We start from the raw sequence: 7,032 nt of genomic DNA on the forward strand, positions 1-7,032 counted from the left end.
GGTAGTGGTAGTGGTGGTAGTAGTAGTAGTAGTAGTAGTAGTAGTAGTAGTAGTAGTAGTAGTAGTAGTAGTAGTAGTAGTAGTAGTAGTAGTAGTAGTAGTTAATATGGGGCAGAGAACCATCTTCTTAAGTCTCGGCAAGAGAACAACAGGCACCGGAAGGTTTGTGTTGGAAGAGTAAGTGTTTACATCAAAACACTTCTTTCTGAATGGCTTGCATATTTTCCCCGAGGATATATTGTCATGTATTACCTCGCCAGAGGCTCGGGATCACCAGAAAATCAAACCCTGAAAATAATATGCATGCTATCCAGGTATCGGAGGTGTGTAACCTATATAATTATTGCACCCCTGCTAAATATTCCATCCAGTGTCATTTATTCAAACGTTCTATCCCATAAACGGCCCTAAATTTGGCTATATGTACAACTTTTCGGATCAAAGATGGTTTGAAAGGGGCACGTGACTGCCGCCTAAGGAAGGGTACATAAAAGAGGTGAACAACATGGTGGACAGGTAGCTCCGCTCTGCTGCTCGTGGCTGTGAATTTTGTAAGTTCTCCATGTGCTACTGTGGATGAATGGAGCTGTTTACTGGTGTGTAGATGATTACTGGACTGTGCAACGCAGTAAGTCATACAAATGCAAGTACTGTGTTCTTCTTCCTTGAAATGACGTGTTTTCTCGAAATCCTATTCATCCATGTACAGTGATTGCAAGGACAACCGGTGGTTCTTTTTTTAGATTCACGTGAATTCCATGAGTAACTTCCGCCAGCTGTGAAGCGAAACCTTGACTTGGCTTTGGCCTTGATCTTGAACTTGACCTAGTCAGACGTCACCCCTGTTGTGTGTTCCTCGTGGTTTTCCCGTGGAGCTGGACCGGTGTCTGTGTCTGTCGAAACGGCCCACGTGTGACCTACTTGAACGTTTCTGTTTACAAATACGCAGTGTTGACCTGCACTCTCGTTTTTGTGACCGAGACCTCGGCTCCTTGTCGTGTCCATGTCTACCCCTACTGGGAGAGACGCCAAAAGGCCTGCATCGTCGCCTCTAACCCCGGAAGACAACGTGTCTAAGAACCAGCGGACGGATGGGAGCTTCCTCGAAGACCCTGAAGAAACCATCATCTCTAACGATCCAGCTTTCACGAGTAAAACCATCATTGACACCATGCCTACCTCGTCCATAGATGATCTGAAGCCACACTTAATCGAAGTACTTGCAAAAGCCGTCGCGAGCCGCGTCACGCAGGAGCTCCGCTTCGAGATCTCTGGCCTGAGAAAGGCGATCGAGGCCAAAGATCGGCAGATCGAGGACCTGAAAGAGCAGCTCGGCGGCTTTGAGCAGTACACAAGGCGGAACAGCTTGAGAATTGGGCCGGTGCCAGAAAGCATTGAAGAAAACATTGACGAAATAGTAAAGCAACTCGCAAAGGCTGTTGGTGTGGATCTCTGCGACGGCGATATAGATAGGTCTCATAGGGTAGGCCGCAAGCCAACCGGTGGCGAACAATATACACGATCCATTATTGTGAAGATGGCAACTCACCGGAAAAAAGAGCAATTCATGCGATCGAGGAAAAATCTAAAGAATGCTGATGTCACCAAACTGTTCACGAACCTGGAATGGACGGCCCTAAAGAGTGGAGACTCAGCGGGACCCCAGCGACACCCCAACATATTCGTCAATGAGGATCTGACGAAGACAAGGGCTGGTATCGCCGGTAGGGCCAGGAAACTGAAGCGAGAGAGCAAACTCGAAGACACTTGGACTCGCGATGGCATGATCTTTGTTAAGAAAAGAGGCAGTGTCACCAAGCTCACCACCATGCGTGAACTGGAAGTATTTTGCAACTGACATATTTTCTGTCTCCACACCTGTGTGTTTTGGATACCTGTGCAAACTGACTCCAACCTGAGATAACACCGAACGTCATAACCTAAAAGTACCCATCGCCGCCTGTGTGTCTGTGTGTGTGTATGTGTGTATGTGTGTGTGTGTGTGTGTGTCTGTGTGTGTGTGTGTGTGTGTGTGTGTGTGTGTGTGTGTGTGTGTGTGTGTGTGTGTGTGTGTGTGTGTTTATGTGTAGTACAGAGTATGTTTGTGAATGAACCTGCTATTGCTGAGAAAACGCCAAAAACTGATCAATTGCATTTTTGCCACAGTCTCTCGTAGACACGGATTTCGTTTACTTCCTTAAGACAACCCAATTAAGATGATTATTATGTATTATTCCCCCCTCTGCTTCTTTACCTCTGTAAACTTGTAGGGGTAGTTATTTTTCGTTATTCCCCCCTCTGCTTCTTTACCTCTGTAAACTTGTAGAGCTAGTTATTTTTCGATAATGACCCAGCAACCAAACAAATAACGAGCCAGCAACAGCCTGAATCCTCGATAGTGCAATGGGTTGAGAAGCTGTTCTGTTTCGGTACTACTTTTGCGACTGAAAAGTTCCGAACGCTCCATACGTACGAAGTATACATCTCTGGAGCAAACAATACAAACATACCGCATTTAAATTAACAACTACAGGCCTGAACACATGAATATCCATATAAAATCCATGAGTTCGGTTGTTTTCTGAATCTAGATCTGCCGTGCACAAACCGTTCATCACAAGCAAATTCCCAAGGCAAGTAACTCATACTCTAGCGACAAGAGTAGTTCCCCTTCTTTTAACTCAGTTTCTTCGACAACACTGACTGCAATCCGACGGTCAGTTTTCAACAATATTTCATTTTATAAACAGATCACACGCAACCAAATGCACACATCACATCAATTTAAACAACATAAAGCGGTTTCATACACTATTTTCCCCAGAAAACTGAACTTCATACAGTAATTAACGTTGGAACACGGGTGCAAAAGTTCGTCTGCTAGTCCCATTTGACGAAAGAACATTATCTTAAGCGATACTAAAACATAAACAGAACACACAATACCTGCCTTTACCGCCACAGCAGAATAACAGCATATCTGTGTACTTGATTTTAGTCCAAAACAAGGAAACTGACAAGAAGTGTTAACAGAATGGAATGATTTGCACGGAACTATACAACCGCGCATCAATCGATCGCCTGCGCAGGTTGACTGGTTGAGTGAGTCGGATTCGATGAACCTTTCGCACAAAAACTCCTGTTTTCTTTGAATAACTGAAGAAAGGAGGAATAAAGAGGTTACACACCTCGTCTCAGTGATTATTAAAAATAATGGTCTCAGTTCGCGGTCATGAAAAAGCTCGCTGAAGCTCGCATTTTTCATGATCCGCTAACTTCGACCATTATTTTTAATAATCACTGAGACTCGGCATGTAACCTCTACATAATGACCCAGCAACCAAACAAATAACGACCCAGCAACAGCCTGAATCCTCGATAGTGCAATGGGTTGAGAAGTTGTTCTGTTTCGGTACTACTTTTTGCGACTGAAAAGTTCCGAACGCTCTAACGTACGAAGTATACATCTCTGGAGCAAACAATACAAACATACCGCATTTAAATTAACAACTACAGGCCTGAACACATGAATCTTCATATAAAATCCATGAGTTCGGTTGTTTTCTGAATCTAGATTTGCCGTGCTCAAACGTTCATCACAAGCAATTTCCCGCAAGGCAAGTAACTCATACTTTGTCTAGCGACAAGAGTAGTTCCCCTTCTTTTCACTCAGTTTCTTCGACAACAGACTGCAATCCGACGGTCAGTTTTCAACAATATTTCATTTAATAAACAGATCACACGTAACCAAATGCACACATCACATCAATTTAAACAACATAAAGCGGTTTCATACACTATTTTCCCCAGAAAACTGAACTTCATACAGTTTTTAACGTTGGAACACGGGTGCAAAAGTTCGTCTGCTAGTCCCATTTGACGAAAGAAGAACATTATCTAAGCGATACCAAAACATATACAGAACACACAATATCTGCCTTTGCCGCCACAGCAGAATAACAGCATATCTGTGTACTTGATTTTAGTCCAAAATAGGAAAACTGACAAGAAGTGTTAACAGAATGGAATGATTTGCACGGAACTATACAACCGCGCATTAATCGATCGCCTGCGCAGGTTGACTGGTTGAGTGAATAGGATTCGATCAAACTTTCGCAAAAAACCTCCTCTTTTCTTTGAATAACTGAAGAAAGGAGGAATAAAGAGGTTACACACCTCGTCTCAGTGATTATAAAAAATAATGGTCTCAGTTCGCGGTCATGAAAAAGCTCGCTAAAGCTCGCATTTTTCATGATCCGCTAACTTCGACCATTATTTTTAATAATCACTGAGACTCGGCGTGTAACCTCTACGTAATAGTCTTATGTGACTGTATGGCAATGGAAGGCGAGCTATAGTGATGTTAATGAACTGAAAACCTACTTATGCCTGGATTACAGTGTCTGACCATCGCAGTGAAGATTTATGAGACAATAATAAGTTCATGTGCCTGTATGCCAACGCAGGACGAAACAAACAATGCTGTGAACGAACACTATAATAGAACATTGACTGTGCAGCGCAAAGCTAAGCCCAGCGCTGTGTTTTGTCGAGTGCCTCGTTGACCGGCGGACAGAGAAGCCTGTCCTCAGTTCATGTTTCCTGTAAATGTTGCATTGCTTAATTGACACTGGTATAATTATTGTCGAACATGGTGATGTTGGCCGATGTCGACCTAGGCTGTGCACTTCACTGTTATCTGGCGTCCTGATATATTTTCTTTCCCGCGTGTGTGTGTGTGTGTGTGTGTTTGTTTGTGTGTGTGTGTTTGTGTGTGTGTGTGTCTGTCTGTCTGTCTGTCTGTCTGTCTGTCTGTCTGTCTGTCTGTGACTGTGTCTGTGTGTGTGTGTGTGTGGGGGAGTGCTATAAATGAAACCAGCGTAATACGTCGAGTGTTTTGCTGTGTGCGAGCATTATTTTGACACTTACATATGCTTGGATATTTCTCTGATCTTTGTTCCACGACTCTGCTGCCAAGTTTACCTTGAAGACGTGTGTGTGTGTGTGTATGTGTGTGTGTGTGTGTGTGTGTGTGTGTGTGTGTGTGTGTGTGTGTGTGTGTGTTTGTGTGTGTGTGTGTGTTTTCGGTAGGTGTACTTGTGTGGACGTATAAGTGTATTGGTGGGTCACGACCAAATTACGGGACATCGACTTACTGTAAAACTGCTTCGTGTGCTGGATGCTTGAAACGTTATTTCTTAGCAAGTGTTGTTCTTGTTGCTGCTTCAAATGACTAAAAACAGTTTTCTTTTCTCGTCATTTGTTTCATGTTGTATACACTCAGGATTAATTCATCTCCGTTCATTTTGCCAACTTTTTTCCGACAGCCGCGTCAGCGATTTTGACTAGGACCATGTCAAAATTGTGTCATGTTCATTCATTTTGTTTTCCTACTTTGTATAAAAACCTTTATGACCTCTTTGTTTACCTGTTTTTCGCTATAGCTTTCCCCTGTTTTTCGCTCCTTAACCACTGTTATTCCCTTTTAGAGAGAGAGACCCGTTCACTGATGCTTGTCCCATGCCTAGCTACCGATGCCCAGCCCTGGTTCTTCTTCTTCAAAGAAGTTGTAACCTAAATTTTGAATGCCTTTAGACATCGTTAGTTTCAGATCCAGGGTTGGTTGTTTTTACGCAATATCGGCCAGGTGCTCGCAAAAATAGTTTTTTTCTTGATTTTGACACCGTTTTGGTATATATGCTTTTAGTTTTTCACGGACAAAATGGTTTTGGAACAGCTCTCTTCATCTTTTTTCATGCACATTTCTTGTGTGTGTACTACAAGAAAAATATTGAATGTTTTAACTCCACACCCTTAAAACCCATACCTGACTCAAAATCGCAACCTTCCTATTTTAGTCAACCAATTGGAAGTAAGCGTTACGGGCATATGCTCTGGAACATTATATTCGTGCATAGTTTTGTGACACATGTTTTTGTCATTTTGCTGATGGTTTTATTGTCAGGTGATGTCCACCCAAACCCAGGCCCGCCTGGTAGAGAGCATGTTAAAGATACCTCTATTTTGCATATAAATGTACGTAGTTTGCGAAACAAGATTGATATTTTACAATGTGAAGTTAAAGAGCACGATATTGTGACTTTGTCAGAAACTTGGTTGTGTGACTCGATATCAAACGACAGTTTATGCCTCAAAGGATTTCATCCCCCAGTGCGTCTTGATAGGCCAGATGGATATGGAGGGGTAGCTGTTTACGTGAAAAACGATTTTATTTGCAAACCAAGGCCTGATTTGTTAATTCCAGGCCTTGCAGCAGTCTGGATAGAAACTAAATTATTGCAAGAAACTGTGCTGGTTGGTTCATTTTACCGACCACCAGACTCTCGGATTGATTATTGGCACTTGGTTGACGAATCTGTAAAGCAAGTAATGAGAACACCACATAAATTTCTAATTTTTGGAGACTTTAACGAAGATTTTTTGAATAATCCATCTCCCCATTTTCTTAATTTGATACAAAAAAACAATCTGCACCAGCTCGTTACTGAATTACCCACACGTATTACAGAAACTAAATCCTCATGCATTGATCTGGTCCTGACCACGAGTATAAACTTAATTAGTGAAATTGTAGTGTTACCCCCCATTTGTAGTGACCATTCTGTGCCATGTGTAAAATTAACGTTACAGAGATTAAAAAAAAGGTCAGTTCAAAAGGACTATATATAATTATGCCAAGTTAGATGTTGATACATTTTTGTTTGAATTGAACAAAATTAATCTTTTGAACACAGATTTAAATGCGTCCATTGACGAAGCTGCTGCCTTGTTTTCTGAACATTTATTCCGTGTTGCAAAAACATGTATGCCTGTTAAGATAATAACAGTACGTGAAGATGATGCCCCATGGATGACTGAACATATTTTACAATTACGAAACGCAAAAAATTGTATACATCAAGTTGCTAAGCGCTTAAATACACCTGAGCAGTGGGCATTATTCCGCCTGACTAGAAATCAGTATACAGATGAAATTCGTAAAAGAAAAAGAGATTATTTTCTAGAACTTGA

At 42.0% G+C, this 7,032-nt stretch overlaps 1 long non-coding RNA gene across 1 annotated transcript in view; it reads right to left on the reverse strand.

Moving 5' to 3' along the window:
- The window catches only part of LOC138955285 (uncharacterized), a 107,515-nt gene that overhangs the window by 82,131 nt on the left and 18,352 nt on the right, over window positions 1-7,032 (reverse strand). The gene's annotated exons all lie outside the window — the stretch shown is intronic.

The sequence above is a fragment of the Littorina saxatilis genome, unplaced genomic scaffold (assembly GCF_037325665.1).
Source record: "Littorina saxatilis isolate snail1 unplaced genomic scaffold, US_GU_Lsax_2.0 scaffold_189, whole genome shotgun sequence".
Classification (NCBI taxonomy): Eukaryota; Metazoa; Mollusca; class Gastropoda; order Littorinimorpha; family Littorinidae; genus Littorina; species Littorina saxatilis.